This window comes from Notamacropus eugenii, chromosome 1 (genome assembly GCF_028372415.1).
Source record: "Notamacropus eugenii isolate mMacEug1 chromosome 1, mMacEug1.pri_v2, whole genome shotgun sequence".
Taxonomy (NCBI): Eukaryota; Metazoa; Chordata; class Mammalia; order Diprotodontia; family Macropodidae; genus Notamacropus; species Notamacropus eugenii.
This window is the reverse complement of record NC_092872.1, coordinates 730,325,729-730,343,276: the sequence shown is the minus strand read 5'-3', so window position 1 is coordinate 730,343,276 and position 17,548 is coordinate 730,325,729.

The window sequence follows — 17,548 nt, the reverse complement described above, 5'->3', positions numbered from 1 at the left end:
AATCTTGTCCTTGCTGAGAAGAAATATTTTAATATCCGCATTTCTAAATTATGGAGTCAAAAATCATTTTCAATTGAAAGTTTTCCTTCAGTTTCTTAAGTTAGGATTTCATAATTTTATTAGTATCCACAAAGTAGACAAGAATACTTCGATGTGTGCTTTCTTGGAAAGAATTGTATACCATATAAATAAATATTTCTTGCTGCTACTATGCCCTACTCCTCTTCCTCTGTGGAGAGCAAGGATGTCACTTTTTTACAATTCATTTTTAAAGCAAACACAAATAGCACTGAAAGAGAAAATGAAGAAAAAGTAAATTTTTCATAGTGCTTTCTTTGCTGTGGTACAATACTGGGGTGGAGGGGTTGTTATTATTTATTTTCCCCTGACTTCTGCTTTTAAGTCTACAAATGAAAATCTTGGCCTTTCTGAATAGACAGTACTTGCTAGCATGATTGATTGTTCTAGTATCTTAGTCAGCTTATTGACAGAGTTTCTCTCCTGCAAAAGCAGTGACTTTGCCAAAGACTTTCCCAAGGAAAACTTTTGATGAAGTCTATTTTAATTGCTGCTGGATTTCAATTGTGTTTTCATGATCTTATGAAAAAAAATCATTTATTATTCTTTAAGAAGTCATTCTCATAAATGACACTGGAACTTCCCAGATATCTGTTTGGGGAGATAAAATGTCAGGGAGATGAATGACCTTTCTGAAGTTCCTTCTATAGGACACTCCATCAGCTCTCCTCATCTCCCAACAGAGATATTCCAGGGATAGTCCTTTGTCTGGAATTCTTTGCCTCTTTTCTCTAGCCTCTAGGTTTCTCTGGCTTCTTTCATGTTTCAAATTAAGTTTAGAAGTTTGTTAAGATGTGTTTCCTGGTCCCATTCACTGTTAGCACCTTCTCTCTAGAACTGTACAATTTACATGTACTTCTTGTAGATACATATTTTTTAATATTGTTCTCTTAGTAATATATGATGGAATGAATGTTCATTGATGGAAAGGGACAAGTTTAATATTATTTGTATCCCCAGGACTTAACAGAATGTCTGACACATAATACATCCCATACACTTTGCTTGATTTGATCTTCATTTTTCTTTTCTGTATTCACAACTCCTAGAACAGAGTATAACATTTAGTAAATATTTGTTGAGTTGAAGTGAATTGGTTTGAGTGAAATAGGAGATTAATATTTTCAACATAATTTTGTTACTATGTTCGTTGACTACTGTGTTTTGTGTACTAATTGATTCCACTGATCCACCACTCTATTTCTTAGCAAGTACTAGATAGTTTTGATGATTGCTGATTTTTAATATAGCCTGAGATCTGGTATTGTTCAGCTACATTTATATTTTTTCATTAATTCCCTTGATATTCTTGACCTTTTATTGAACTTTGAAGTTATTTTTCTAGCTCTATAGAATAATATTTTATGTAGTTTGATTCAGTATGGTACTGAACAATTTATTGGTTTAGGTAGAATTGTCATTTTTTTATTATATTGGCTCAGTCTACCCATAAACAATTGATGTATTTCCAATTGTTTACATCAGACTTTATTTGTGTGAAAAATATTTTGTAATTGTGTCCATATAGTTCCTGAGTTGGACTTGGTAGGTAGACTGCCAAGTATTTCATATTTTTTACAGTTATTTTAAATGGAATTTCTCCTTTTATCTCTTGCTACTTTGTTGGTCATATAAAGAATGCCGATGATTTATGTGAGTTAATCCTATGTCCTGCAACTTTACGTAAGTTGTTTCTTCAAGTAGTTTTTTGGTTGATTCTCTGGGATTCTGTAAATATACCATCATATCATCTTCAAAGAGTGATATTTTTGTTTCCTCATTGCATATTCTAATTCCTTCAATTTGTTTTCCTTTGCTTATTGCTATAGCTAAAATTTCTAGTACCAAGTGGAATAATAGTAGTGATAATGGGCATCCTTGCTTCATCCCTGATCTTGTTGGAAAGGCTTATAGCTTATCTTCATTACAGGTAATGCTTACTGCTGATTTTAGATAGACTGCTTTTTATTTTAAGGAATGCTCCCTTTATTACTATACTTTCTCGTATTTTTAATACGAATGAGAGCTGTGTTTTATCAAAAGCTTTTCCAGCATCTATTGAGATAGTCATATGATTTCTGTTGGTTTTGTTATTGATATGATCAATTATGTTAGTAGTTTTCCTAATACTGTGCCAATCCTGCATTCCTGATGCAAGCACAGTTGGTCATAGTTGATAATCCTTACCGTATGCTACTGTAATTTCTTTGCTATTATTTTGTTTAAAAAATTGCATCAATATTGATTAGAGAAATTGATCTATCATTTTCCTTCTCTATTTTAGTTCTTCTTGGTTTAGCTATCAACACCACATTTATATTGTAAATGGGGTTTGGTAGGACTCTGTTTATTTTTCCAAATATTTTAAATAGCATTGGAATTAATTGTTCTTTGGATCTTTGGTAGAATTCACTTGTGAATACATCTGGCCCTGGAGATTATTTCTTAGGGAGTATATTAATGATGTGTTCAATTTCATTTTCTAGAATGGGATTATTCAGTTACCTCATCTGTTAATCTAGGCAACTTATATTTTTTTTATAAATACTCATTTATTTCACTCAGAGCGTCAGCTTTGCTGGCATATGTAATGAGGCAAAATAATTCCTAATGATTAATTTTTTCTCATTGGTGATGGTTTCACTCTTTTTATTTTTGATATTGGATATTTGATTTTCTTCTTTCACTTTTAATCAAATTAATCAATGATGTATACATTGTATTCCCTTCCCCATAAAACCAGCATCTGTATTTATTTTTAAGCTCAATAGTTTTTCGTCTTTTAATATTGTTAATCTTATCTTTGATTTTCAGGACTTCCAATTTAGTGCTCCACTGGAGATTTTTAATTTGTTATATTTATAGGGTTTTTAAGTTGCATTCCCAATTCATTGATCTGTTCTTTTTCTGTATTACTGATGTAATTATTTAAAGAAATCAAATTTCCTCTGAGTTTTACTTGGGCTACATTCCATAAATTTGGTATTTTGTCTCATTTTTGTCATTCTTTTAAGTGAAGTTATTGATTGTTTCTATGATTTGTTCTTTGACCCACTTATTCTTTAGGTTTATTTACTTTCCAATTAATTATGAATCTATCTTTGTTCAATATAATTTTTATTGCATTATGATCCCAAAAGAATATACTTACTATTCCTGCCTTTCTACCTTTAATTTTGAGGTTTTTATGCCCTGGTCAATTTTTGTATGTCATGTGTGCCACTGAGGAAAAAAAATAACAACTGTATTTTCCTTTCTGTTCTCATTCAGTTTTCTCCAAAAGTCTGTCATATCTAAATTTTCAAATATTATGTTTACCACCTTAGTTTCTTTCTTGTTATTCTGTGGTTGGATTTATTGAGTTCTGAGAAGGGACAGATGAGGTCCCCATACTTGATCTCTATTACTTAATTCCTCCTTTAAGAATTTGGATGCTATAGTACTTGGTGTACATATGTATTTAGTATTCATATTACTTCATTGTCTATGGTACCTTTCAGCAAAATGCTATTTCCTTCCTTAACATTTTTAATTTTATAGGTCTATTTTCTATAGGTCTATTTTTGCTTTTAGTTTGTCTGAGATCAAGATTGCTAATCATTTTATGTTTTTCTTTTATCTTCAGCTGAAGCATAATAGATTCTGCTCCAGTCCCTTACCTTTACCCTGTGTGTGTGTTGTTGCTTCAAGTGTACTTCTTGTAAACAACATAGTGTAGGATTCATTTTTTTTTTGATCCACTCAACTATCTGCTTCTGTTTTATAGGAGAGTTCATCCCATTCACATTCAGAGTTGTGATTACAAACTCTGTATTTCCTTCCATTCTATGTTTATTACTATTTGTCTTTTCTCTCTTTTCGCCCTTCCCCTCCTCACAAGTATCCTTATTCTGTCCTGATCTGCCCACCCTTCTGTCACTCCCCCAACCCCTTTACTTAATCACCTCTTCTCCTACTTTCCTGTCAGGTAAGATAGATTTCTATCTTCATCTGTTGTGTATTTTATTCCCTCTTTCAGCCGCTACTGATGGGAGTAGATTCAAGCAATGTTTGTCACCCAGCCTCCCAACTTGCCCTCCACTGTAATATGTCTTTCAACCCTCTTCATGTGAAATAATTTACCTTTCTTCTGCACCCAGTGTACTTTCTCTTTCTCATTCTTTAGTTATTTTTTATGCCATTCCCTCAAATTCATGCTATGCCCTTACCCTATGTTTGCATATATTCCTTCTAGCTGTAGTATTAGTGATTGGGTGTAGGGTGTGTAAAGTGAAGACTAGTACCTCTGGTATTAGGGCTACTGAACCATTTCAGGGCAACTTTCCACCTTTGCTGTTCACTGAATCCACCTAACTTTTACCTGTTGCTCCAAAAAGCTTTAGCATTCACAGCAGGCACACCCTGAGAAACTATTTCAGCAGATGGGCTAAACCAGATTTACGGTCAGTGAGGAGTCACAAATACACCCATGAGGTAGGGCAATATGTTCACCAAGACCATGAAGACTTCCTCTGGTGGAATGGGTGAATGAGAACAATTTGTTTCAATGACTATGCAGGCAGCTGAAGATGGCATTATGGAGTATTTACAACCTGGTTAGACTTCGAAGACACTAAGGTCATCCACAGCATCTTGAACTTTCAGTAGCTGTCTTTGCATTGTCCTGGCACTGGATTGTGCTGACACTGGAAGAAAGAATGAGGCCAATGACTTCATCCAACTCTGACTCACTTAAATTCAATTTATGCTTGAATCAAAAGACATCACCCATAACATTTTACCATTTTACTTATCTCAAATTCCTGTGATGACAGGCAAGTGATGAAGCAACAGGTGTGGAGATACTGGGAGCTGTAGTCACAACCTTGAACACAGGTGGCCCAGGCCAAAGGGCCTTCTCACTGGAAACAACAGTGGAATTTGACAGTCGCTTGAATATATGAACTGCCTTTTAAGGATCACATTGCTCACTTTAAGGTATGAGGAAGGGGCTAGAGAAGGTGCCCTAAAAATTGTCTGCTTACTCAAACATGGTCTGTTTACTGCAGCAGGGAGGGATCCAACTCTGGGGTTGAAACAAAAAATATGCACAAAACCTTCTACAAATATGATTTCACTCACTATTGGTTCATGGAATGTGTGCACGCTTACCAACAACACAAAATCCAGATCTGAAAGATGAATGGCTCTTGCTGTGGGAGAATTCAGCAGGTATCATATCCAAATAGCAACCCTGAGTGTGAAACAAGATGGATAAATGAAGGTCCGCTTACATTTGTAGCTGGATGCACATTTTTATGAAGCCGTCACAGGGAAGTGGAATGCTGTGAAGTTGATGTAGTTTTCTAGTCAGAACTAATCTAATCAGTAAGCTTGTATGCCTATCAAAAGGAGTGGATGACAGACTCATGGCAATGTAATTTCCACTTGCAGGAAAATGTCAAATGACCACCATCAGTGCCTATGCTCCCACCATGACAAAAACCCTGATGATATCAAAGAAAAATGTTATAAAAACCTGAAGACCACCATCTTCAATGTACTAAAAGATGACAAGCTTATAATTCTGGGAGACTTTAATGCTACAGTAAGCTCAGACTACCAGACATAGCAAAAAGTCCTTGGGGGGAATGCAGGTGGAAACAGCAACAGCAATGGTCACTAACCACCAAAGTCTTGTGCATCTCATGACCTTCTCATAACCAACATTATCTTCTGTTTACCAATATGCAATAAAATTCCATGGATGCATTCTCACAGTAAACATTTACTTTTAATAAACTGTGTGAGTGTAAGGAGAAAGGACAACCAGGATGTCAGAGAATGAAGACAATGCGTGGTACAGAGTGCTGGGCTGATCATAGACTAAGCTTTTCCAATTTAATATTCACATTCAAAAAAAGTGGTGACCTCAATGCAAAATAACTACCAGAATTATTAATGTAAAGAGATCTGGAACAGTATATTGCTAAGTTGGAGAGAAAGTTAAGCCAACACAAAATTGGCAATAGTGGAACAGAAAAGGAATAAGTAGTTTTCAGAAATTTATTGTACAGTACTGCACTGTTCATCTTGGTCAGAACACTCGAACATCAAGACTGGTTTGAAGAAAATGATGAGGAAATTCAGAAGTTGCTATATGAGAACTCCACAAGTTTACCAGTAGAACAGTTCATCCACTTCTAAGAAGGCAGCATTTAATTTCATCAAAAAGTACAAGAGAAAGTACAAGAGAAGTTTAGAGAGATGCAGGATTCTTGGCTCAGTAAAAAGGTGGATGAAATTCAGTTTTATGCTGATAATAAAAACCCAAAGTGCTTTTTTGATGCCCTGGAGGTTATTTATGGGTCTATGGTGTATCTAAACTACTCAGTGCTGATGGAGGCACATTGATTAGTAGTAAGGATATTATCTTGGAGACATGGACTGAACACTTTCATAGTGTTCTCAATAGATTATCATCCATCAATGCTAAAGTCATTCACCATTTATCTCAGGTTTAAGTTGATCCCTCCCTGGCTAAAAATTCCAACTGTAGAAGTTTTGAGTGTCATTAGGTTCATTTTGTGTGGCAAAGCACCTGGTGCTGATCGTATTCCAGTTGAGATTTATAAGGTGGGGGATCCATTGCTCATAGAAAACCTGACTGAAATTATCCAGTTTGTATGGCGAGAGGAGATTGTCTGCCAGGAGTTCAAGGACATATCCATTGTCCATCTCTGTAAAGGTAAAGGAAATAGATTGTCCTGTGACCATCACAGGGAGGTCTCTCTCTCTCTCTCTCTCTCTCTCTCTCTCTCTCTCTCTCTCTCTCTCTCTCTCTCTCTCTCTCTCTCTCTCTCTCTCATTGCTGACAAGATTCTTGCCAGAGTTCTCTTTAATAGGCTGATCCTTCACTTATAATATGGTCATCTACCCGAGAGCCAATGTGACTTCTGAAAGGTATAAGGAATAGCCTACATGGTGTTTGCTGCTTGACAAATCCAGGAGAAATGCCAAGAGCAGAACATATGTCTGCACACAATGTTTGTAGATTTGACCAAGGCCTTTGATACAGTCAGTCATTAAGGCTTATGGAAAATTATTTCAAAATTTGGTTGCCCAGAAAAGTTCATTAATATTGTATGTCAATTTCACAATGGCATGCTTGCCAGTATTCTGGATGATGAAAGATACTCTCACACTTGCCAAGTCATCAGTGGATTGAAACAATGCTGTATGATTCTCCTAAGTTTTATAGAATAATACTTCAGCCATGTTGTCAAGCACCTTCAATGAGGATGGACATGGCACCAAGGTCAACTACTATACTGATGGCAAATTCTTTAATGTGGAAGGAGTATCAGTGACTGATTTTTGGTTTGCAGATAATTGTACACTGAATGCAGCCTCTGAAGTTGAGATGCAACAAAAATATGGAGAGTTTCTCTGTTGTTTGTGCTAATTTTGACCTAACAATTTAAATCAAGAAAACACAAGTACTCCATCAGCAAGCACCACATCACTCAAACATGAAACTATTGGTTACAGCAAATGGAGAAGCTTTGAATGTTGTGGATAAGTTCATTTACCTTGGCAGTATATTTGCTAGGGATGTACACATTCATGATGAAGTTGATACATGCATTGTCAGAACCAGCTCAGTGTTTGGGAGGCTCCAAAGGAAAGTGTGAGAGAGAAGACTTATTAGACTGCCTATTAAACTGAAGGTCTACAGAGTCATTGTGCTGACCTCATCGTTGTAAGTCTGTGAAACCTGGACAGTATACCAGCACCACACTGAATTGCTTTCATTGGAATTGTCTTGGGAAGATTCTATAGATCACCTAAGTGAGGTCCTTCTTCAAACTAAGTAGCCAAGTATTCAAGCTCTATTGCAGAGAGTACAACTAAAATGGACTGACCACATTGTTCGACTGCCAAATGTCCACTTGCCTGACCACATGGTGGTCAGAGGAAATGATAGAAGTACACTCTCAAGGTCTCCCTTAAGAACTTTAGAATTGATTGTGTGACATGGGAGACACTGCCACAGGACTGCCCAACATGACATGTCCTCATCAATGAAGGTACTGTGCATTAGAAACAGACTAGAATTGAAGTAGCTCAAAAGAAACAGAGATATGCAAATTAGAGAGACTACCCCACATGTTCACACAAACTATTTGTGCCCAACCTATGTTAGAGCATTCTTATGTCATTGGTTGTTGTCCTTCGTCTTCGAAGAGGAACAAAATGACATCACCATGATAAAATGAAATTTCAGTGTGTCTGACTGTGGCTGATCAGACCAATATGAGCTCAGAATGCTGTACCACAGGTTGGACACAGATAGTCCATGTGAATATTTGAGGTGGATATCCCAAATTTGTGCATCCTGCATTTACTTTGCCCTGTCTCAATTCTGCTTTGGTCAAAGAGCACAGTACTCTTTCTGATGTGGGCATGCCATGCTGAGAGGTCCTGTGCCAGTGTCTCCCATATTGCACAGTCAAATCTTAGGTCATATTGGCCTAATCAGTCACATTGTAACTTGCCTCTAACATAGTGATGTCATTTCGGTCCTCTTTGAGAATGAAGGTCAACAAACAATCATTAGTTATAAAATTTTCAAGAATTTCAAGTATCATCTTCCCATGTGGAAATGTAAATAATTTGGTTCTATTGAATCTCTTATATTCCCCCCCCCCCCCCCGGCCCTCCTTTTTTTTTTATTACCTATTTGTGCTTCTCTTGGGTCTTCATACTGGAGATCAAAGTTTTTGGTTTAAAGTCTGGTCTTCTTATGAAAACTTGAAGTTCTTCTATTTCACTGAATGACCATTTTTTCTCTCGATATAGTATGCTTAATTTTGCAGAAAAGTGATTCTTGGTTATAGTCTTAATGCAGAGTATGTGGGAGGCACCAGTGCAGACATGGCTATAGCAGACCTAGAAAGTTGCCCAATGAGCTGAATCTCCAGAGGCAGTTCAGATTCCCAAACACCTCAGCACAGGGTGGGATTCCAGCAGATCTGGGTGAGAGAGAAGCACAGGGCTCATGGCAGATACTCCCCAGGCTACCAGTCCACAGATGAAATGTTTGAAAGTCACCTACTTGAACTTCCAGGAAGCCAAGATGGCAAAGTAAATTGTAAGTGCTCTCACCCTCTATTATTAACCTCGAAAAACTCAGAGAATATTGACCCAGGAAAAATCCTGGAATAGTGAAGTAGAGTCATGAGGCAATGGCATATTTTATATTTTCTACTATTCGTTACTACTTCAAAAATACTGTTTATGCCTTTGTGGAACACTACTTGCTGCTTAGGAGGAGCTCTACAAAGAAGAGCTCTGTGATCTTAGAACCACTAGATGTAAAATTAAAAGAGTCCTAAAGCCCTGAAAGATTAACCAAGATCATCCAACTAGAATTACCCATACAAGTTTTTCAAAGAAATTTCAAACTTTTCATAAACTATCTAACTTCTATTGTTCCAGTCTTCTTACACCTTATTATGTGCCACTCATTCTTTGATCTGATGACACTGGTCTTTTTGCTAATCCACCAAAAAGATATTTCATCTATCAGTTCCAGACACTTTCTCTGAGTGTTCTAAATAATCAGAATGTTCTACTTCTCAACTCTAGCTACTGATCTTCCTAAATTCCTTAAAATACCCAATAAAATCTTATTTTCTACAGGAAAATTTTCCCAGCCCCTATTACTTCCAATACCTTCTTCCCTTTTTTTTTTATTTTCTGTTTGTCTTGTATATAGATTACTTGTAAATATTGCCTGCTTGTTGTCTCCCAATAAGATTTTGATCTCCTTCAGAGAAGTTCCCCTACCACTTAGCATGATACCTGGCACATAGCAGGCAATAACAAAAGTTTATCAACTGACAAATTCACTCATTTACTTTTTGAGAAGCTACAGAAATTAATTTGAGAAAATAAATCTTTTGTTTCTAACATTTTAAAAACCAACTGGTCAGTAATTAGTTTTATAAATGCATTCAGACATTTGCAAAATAAATTGAGATTTTGCTAATTTCACCTTTTTGTTTGGTGCCAATCAATTTGTATGCTTCTCTTTCCTTCTTCTCCTATTCAGTTTCCCCTATCTACCTCATCAATTCATGGTATAGAAAACATTATCCTGATAACGTGTCTCTGAATACACTTGAGAGGCTGATACCCAGCTTAGAGTAGAAAGAATCAAATGAAAGGAAAAGTGTGAAGAATTGGAAGAGCTTTCCACCATTTCATATGTTGCATTTTCTCAATTTGACTCATTTTATTAGATCTTTGTATAATATATTTGGAGTTGGAAGAGACCTTAGAGGTCAATGAATCTTAACTTCATGCCACAGATAAAAAAAAAGCAAAGCCATATATTATTATCATAAATATCTTTGTTATAAGTAATAGTGACTATGGAATTCAAATCCATATTCTCATGTCAAATCTAAGACTTTTTCACCTGTCCTACTCTGCCTCTTAGGACATGTCATGGATTCCCCACCACATAACATCACAATTGTGCAGTGATGAACTTATAGTTAGAAGAACATGGTTCAAATCATTGCCTTGCCACTTACAAACTTGGGCAAATGATTTCTGTTCTCTGGGATTCATATTCCTCTTCTGTAATACAAGGTAGTTAGATGAGAATCTATGGAATGATGCAATGGCTAGATGATTCTCTAATTCCTTTTTGGAGTGAAATCTATAATTGAAATATCTATATAAGAAGAAGTATCAATTTATTTTTGTCCCAGTCATGCTCTTGGTATCCTCAATTGATTTCCCTGCACTCTGCATATCACAGGGAATGAAACTGGATTGACATTTGTAAGAATACTTTTCACTTCAATGCATTCTTCTCAATATACTATTTACCAATGCAGATTACCAAGTGTCTCTACCTTATTAGTTGGGTGATGGTCTTCATCAATCATAATTTAATGCCTGGAATGACCAAAGAAGTCATTGCTAATAATCATTTAATTTTATAAATGCGGAAACTGAGACCTAGAGAGGGTGACTTGTCCAGGGTCACACAACTGTTACCTAAAGTGTGATTTTAACACAGGCCTTCAAAATAAAACTCAAGTGCTCTATGCACTATTCCATGTTCAGAAAAAGCATAAGCTCATGGACAATCTATCAGTAAAAACTGATTTTATGATCAGTTCTTTTGGTTGATGTCACAGTTATGAAATTCTTAAATAATCACATCCATATATTTGTACTAGGTGTTAATTACAGTGTTTTTCATGATGTTACAGCATCTTATGCAATTATACAAGCTCTGATTTATTAAGATGAATAGCTTATCTGGCAATTTTACTGAAACATTAATGAGCTAATTTGAGTTGTTACTTAATTTACACAGTCTGTCCATTAAGTGACTTTCACGGCTATGCATTCCATGACTTTATCTCATTATTATAAAGAATGAAAGAGAAAGGTTTTCTCCAAACTCCTGCAGTTTAGGAATGTACATAAATATACTGTCAAACCCATACCTTGGGAGAATTGTGGAAGAGATGATGTTTGGACAGTTAGCGACACTATTTTCATCATCTGATCTTCCCTTTCAACAATCCACACTCCAATCCAACTGGTATATTATATTTTGATTTTACCATCTTCAGACCAGCTTTTCTGGAAAATCAACTTTCATATTAAAAGTAGCTACATAGTATACTTAAAACACAAGGTAGAAAGGGTATTAGGGAAGGGAAAAAATTAGTTACACAATTAAATATTTTTTAAATTGAGATTGTTTTGTAGGCTAGATGATCTATATGAATCAATAAGATTTAGCTGCCAATAAATTAAGCTACATTAAGAGAGGCATACTGTCCAGAAAAAAGGAGGTACTTCTTGGTTTCAATAACCTCTGCCCAGCTTCAGCCCCATATGGAGTATTTATATCAAGTCCTCGGCCCACCATTTAAAAAGGTCATTGTGAAGCTGGGACATTCTACATGAAGGTAGCAGTTAAAGGAACTGGATAATTTAATATGGAAAAAAAAGAATGACAAAAATATAAAAGCCAATATAATCAAACAGGTATTTATTAAGTGCCTAATTTGTGTATGGTACAAATTATTCAATCATTTTTTTTTTGTTGTTGTTGCTCTTTTGTTTTATGCTTTATTTAGTTGTTTTTATTCCCCCATGGGTATACAAAGACCAATAAAAATAGTCCGTATAACTAAGAACTTCTTAAAAATGAAATGAAGTAGATCATTTTGTGAATTACTTTTGTTTATACATCCCAGGCTGTTTCATCTCCTCCTATTAAGAAAATCATCTTTGAGACAAAGAAATGCAATTAAGTAAAAATATCTAATACTGTAAATACAAATCACAATACACGAAATATTATGTACATTAGTAGACCATTGTCTTTCTCTCATGAGGGATCTGGTATGTTGCATCACCTTTTCTCTCAAATTGTTACAGTTTTTTTTTTTTATTTGCTCAGCACTTGAAATTCTTTTATTGGTCTTCTAATTTGCATTGTTGGAATCATCATTGTTCTCTTGATTCTACTTCTTTTTCCTCTTCATTGGATCAGACAGATCTTTTAATGTTTCTGAGTTCTTCGTATTTTCCATTTCTTACCACACAATAATATACCATTATAATTGCATATTTCTTCAGCCTTTCCTCAATGTACAGCTATATTTTTCCAGATTTGTTTGGTATTTGTTTTCTGTTTGTTTGTTTTTTTGTTTTTTACCACAAATAGTGTTTCTGTGAACATCTTAGTATATATTATAATTGTTTCTAACTCTGACTTTCTCTGATGTATATCCCTAAAAAGTAGAATGAGTGTCATAGATTATTCAGTTTTCTGCATAATTCCATACTGTTATCTAGGGTGTCCAGCCTATTTTTCAACTATAACAATAATACATTAGTATGCCTGCCTTTCCAGTCTCTCCAGTGTTGATTGTTCCTATCTTTTTTATCATTGTCAGTTTTCATTGTGTGATACAAAACCTCAGAATTGTTTTAATGACAATTTCTCTTAATGATCTGTAATATGCTTTCATACCATTTATAGTTTGCAACTCATCCTAAGTAGCTTCATTCTTCTACAGGCATAAATATGTAAGGAAAAATAGCGCATTTATGAAATCACATATTTGAATGGCCATGATGTGCTTCAGGCTATTCTGAAAGGTGTTATTTTTGTTCAATCTTTTTCAGTCATGTTGAATCCCTTAGTAAAGATACTTAAATGGTTTTCTGTTTCCTTCTCCAGCTCATTTTGCAGATGAGGAAACTGAGGCAAGCAGGGCAAAGTAACTTGCCCAAGGTCACACAGCTGGTAAGTGTTTGAGGCCAGATTTGAACTCAGAAAGACAAATCTTTCTAACTTCAAGCCCAACTGCACCACCTAGCTCTCTCAACTCTCAAAGGCAGTATGCTTTATCTTCCTGGAAATATCTAAATACAGTCTAAATCATCATCATCAATCATGAAAGTTATAAGAAGACTTCTGGATTTGGTGTAGACCAGAATACATTTGTTAGGTCCTTTCAATCCTGAGAGTGTATGGATCTGTGATACTTAGAAATGGGTTCCATTTTCAGCTCACTACTAATAAACTTGTGATCTTGTTTGAGTCATATTTCTCCTTGTTATTGCAAATTGTGAATCAGGATTACACACAGTCATCTTTCATTCACCTTTTTCTGATGTTAATATGAAACAGACATAAAAATGAAACTATGAATAATAATAAATATTTATATCATACTTTCTATGTTTCAAGCACTATTATAAATGCTTTACAATAATTATCTCATTTGATTCTCATGACTCTGTGAGGTGGATACTATTATTATCCTCATTTTACAGATACAGAAACTGAAATAGACAGAGGTCTAGTCACTTACACAGGGTCACACAGCAAGTAAATGTCTGAGGCCATATTTGGACTAAGGTTTTCCTGACTATTCTATCCAAAAATTATTAAAAGAAATATATAATCAAACTAGCTTGGAAATATGTAAGTGATTTGGGAGATGTCACTTTCCTTCTTTGGAATTTATTTTTCATAATGTTTAAAACGAGAGAGGGTGAGTGGAGAGTGGACAATTTACAAATTACCTTCTGGTACTGACATCTTATGAGTCTACAGTCTAAATACTTGTGGGGGAGATAATTTGCTATTACTGTGTTTTTCCTCCACTGAAATTAAACTGATTAAAATCTCTAGTTAAAAAAAAAAAAACAAAAAGAAAATCAGTCTTCCACCATTAGTTAATCAATGCATTAGCTCCTGCAGCCAAGTTATAAACCCCATCTTGACAATAAATAGAATTATTCAAGATACCTAGCATGTAACGTAAGCATCACATAATTATCTCAGCTTCCAAATTAGTTTGAAAATGGATCCTCATTGTCTTTCAGTAGTGAGTCAAATTGATTCTACACCCCAACTGGCAAACCTCAAATAGACCTTTTCATTCTGCCTCTTCTGGTGGGGCTCTGTGATACTAACCCCCTGCTGCATGAATGATGTGGGAAATGGACTGTGCTGTCTCTGCTAAATAACCTAGAGGTACCTTATGGAAAAGATGTAAACAGTGAGCATGGGGAGTAAGTCTGACTCCACAGCATGCAGCTGGTTCAGTTTCTAATACAGGGCAAAACTACTTCAATTTTCCCAGTGCCTAAGCTGTACGAAAATGTCTCAGTAACTTGACAGAAAAGAAGAGCTTTCTAATCAAGAATGGCCTGGGGCAAAACTATTAAGTGTGAGGAATTAGCCTTAAACACACAATTCTGGACCTTTCCTTCCCTCTTTGGGAATATTCCCTCAGGTGGGCATATTTATTGTCTCCTTCTTCTTCTATAGCATAATCTATTCTCAAATGCTAAAGCCACACTGGAGGAGTGACAACTAGAAAGTAAAACAGACTGATATGAAGGAGCAGAAAAATTCTAGACAGAGAATAAAGAGTTCAGGGTTCTAATCCTGATCTATAAAGGACTGTATCTTTAGGCATGTTACTGCTTTCTGAATTGATAAAAACAAACAAACAAATAAAAACTAGGAAAAGGTGACGGCTGATACTTTTTTTAAGAAATGGCATTGGAAGTAGAATGTTGGTCTTCAATTCAGGAATACTTAAGTAATAAATCCAGCCTCAGAAACTTACTAATTACATGACATAGGGCAGATCAATTTTATCTCTTTTAGAATCATTTTCTTCATCTATTAAAATAGGGATAATACTACCACCTACCTCACGATCAAAATCAAATTAGCCAATACATATGGAGTACTTTGAAAAATTTAAGCCACTACCTAAATGCTAGTTTTATTATGAAACATATGTAATTCTATGACTCTACTCAATGATTCGGAACATGTTCCATTATCTGTAAAATCAGAATGCTAAACTAGATCTCTCTGAAGTCCTTTACAATTGTAATTCTTGTAATAGAGTGGTGCTTTGAATCTTTTCCAGTTCCTTACATTCTTGATTCTATGACAGTTATTCTCTCAAGGAGTATCACATTTTAATAAAGATCACTGCTAAACTTTAAGGAGGATAGACACCTTGATGTTGATTTCAAAAAAATGCAGGACTAAAGTTAGCAATTCAACTCCACCTCTGCTGAGCTGATGGACAAACTTCCAGGGCAATAATGGTGTCAAACTCTAATAGAAACAGGAGTCACTAAAACATTAGGAGCCCTGTGGGCTGCATATTGACTTAGTTTTAAATGTAACATTACCTGTTTTATTTTATTTTATTAAATATGCCCCAAGTACATTTTAATCTGGTTTGAACCATGCTCAGGAGTATTATGAGCTGGAGAGAGCCCTCAATCCATGTATCTGATACTTGGTGCAAGGCACATGTACTAACTCAGAGGGGAGATCGAGAGATGAAAGTTGAAAGAAATACACTCACATAAATCTGAATTGTAAATGGAACTAAAAGAGGAAGTCACCCTGGGAGGAAATTGAATCCAATCAAAAAAACAGACTATTACCTGAGGTCTTTTGTTGGGCTGACAGGGTACAGTTATGAATCTGACTCACAAATAGAACATAAACAACCTTGAAGTTATAGGACAGATGAAAGGAAAGCTGCAAAAATTACCTGGCTGGAAAACATTCACCTAACCGTTATAATATAATGGTAAAGCCTAATGTGTTAGTATCCACCTACTGGGGACACAACAGAAGGCAAATAATTAAGCAAGCAACCAAGCAGATAGTATTGCTAACTTTAGGGGGAAAGAGGAAGGGGAGATGGTAGATGAAGCTTTTAAAACAGATAATTATTTCATTTGAGAAACAACAATGAAAGTGTGTGTTATGCAGCCTATCAGTATATTCCCTCTCTCATCAGTAACATGATAATTTGGAGGCAAATGTGCTTCTATGTGTTGATTCTTTATTTTTCCTATTTGATTTTTTGAGTTCTGTTTTAAGAAATATTATTTTTTGGTAATGTGATGTGCTTTATTTTGACTTGATCCAGAAGATTCAACTAAAATAAGGGCTGTAACCTAATAATTGTTAGATAAGGATATATATATATATATGTATGTATGTATATACAGAGAAAGAGAGAGAGAGAGAGAGAGAGAGAGAGAGAGAGAGAGAGAGAGAGAGAGAGAGAGAGAGAGAGAGATGAGTAAGTTTTTCATGCCATGGACCTAGTAATTGCCACTTTGTGTCAGGGTGGGTCAGTAAGAAGAGTTGTAGGTGCTATGTAATCTAAAGGAGTAATAAAATAACTAACTTAGCCCTGGAAGAGACCTTAGGCGACATGTAGTCCAACTTCCCAATTTTTACAAATAAAGAAACAAATAAGTTCTTTGCTTATGTCCCCACAGCTACTATGTGTCAGTGGTAGAATTTGAATCCTTGATCACTGACACACTTCATTTTTCCTGGCTCCATGTGAGTACTGTGACTTCTGATAGGATGGTTTCTTGAGCAGTTCTTAATTATATCACATAGGTGGTTGACTATAGATGAAAAAAAAAAATAAAACAGTTCTTCACCTAAGATCTTAGATGGTAAATTTGGTCTCACATTCATTGAAGAAACTATAATGACAATCATATGATCACAGATTTACAAATGAGAAGAAACCACAAAGGATCTACACTCCAATTCCTTCATTTTAAAGATAGGAAAGTGAGGCCTAGGAAGATTAAATGTACTGGCTCCAGGTGACAGAGATAGTAAGCATCAGTGGTAAGTATCTGAACCTTGATATTCTGATCCGATCCAGAGTTCTTTCCACTGTATCATAACGTCCACAAAAATAACCCATGGATAGGAAGACCAAATAGTAACCATCAGGAGCTACAGCAAAAGAATCATTGCCTACCATCTTTTGTTGGTTCCCTTCTATGATATTTTTTTCCAAATTATTTTTATTGGTAAAAAAATCTCATTGTTATCCTATAAACACATTATTGAGAATAA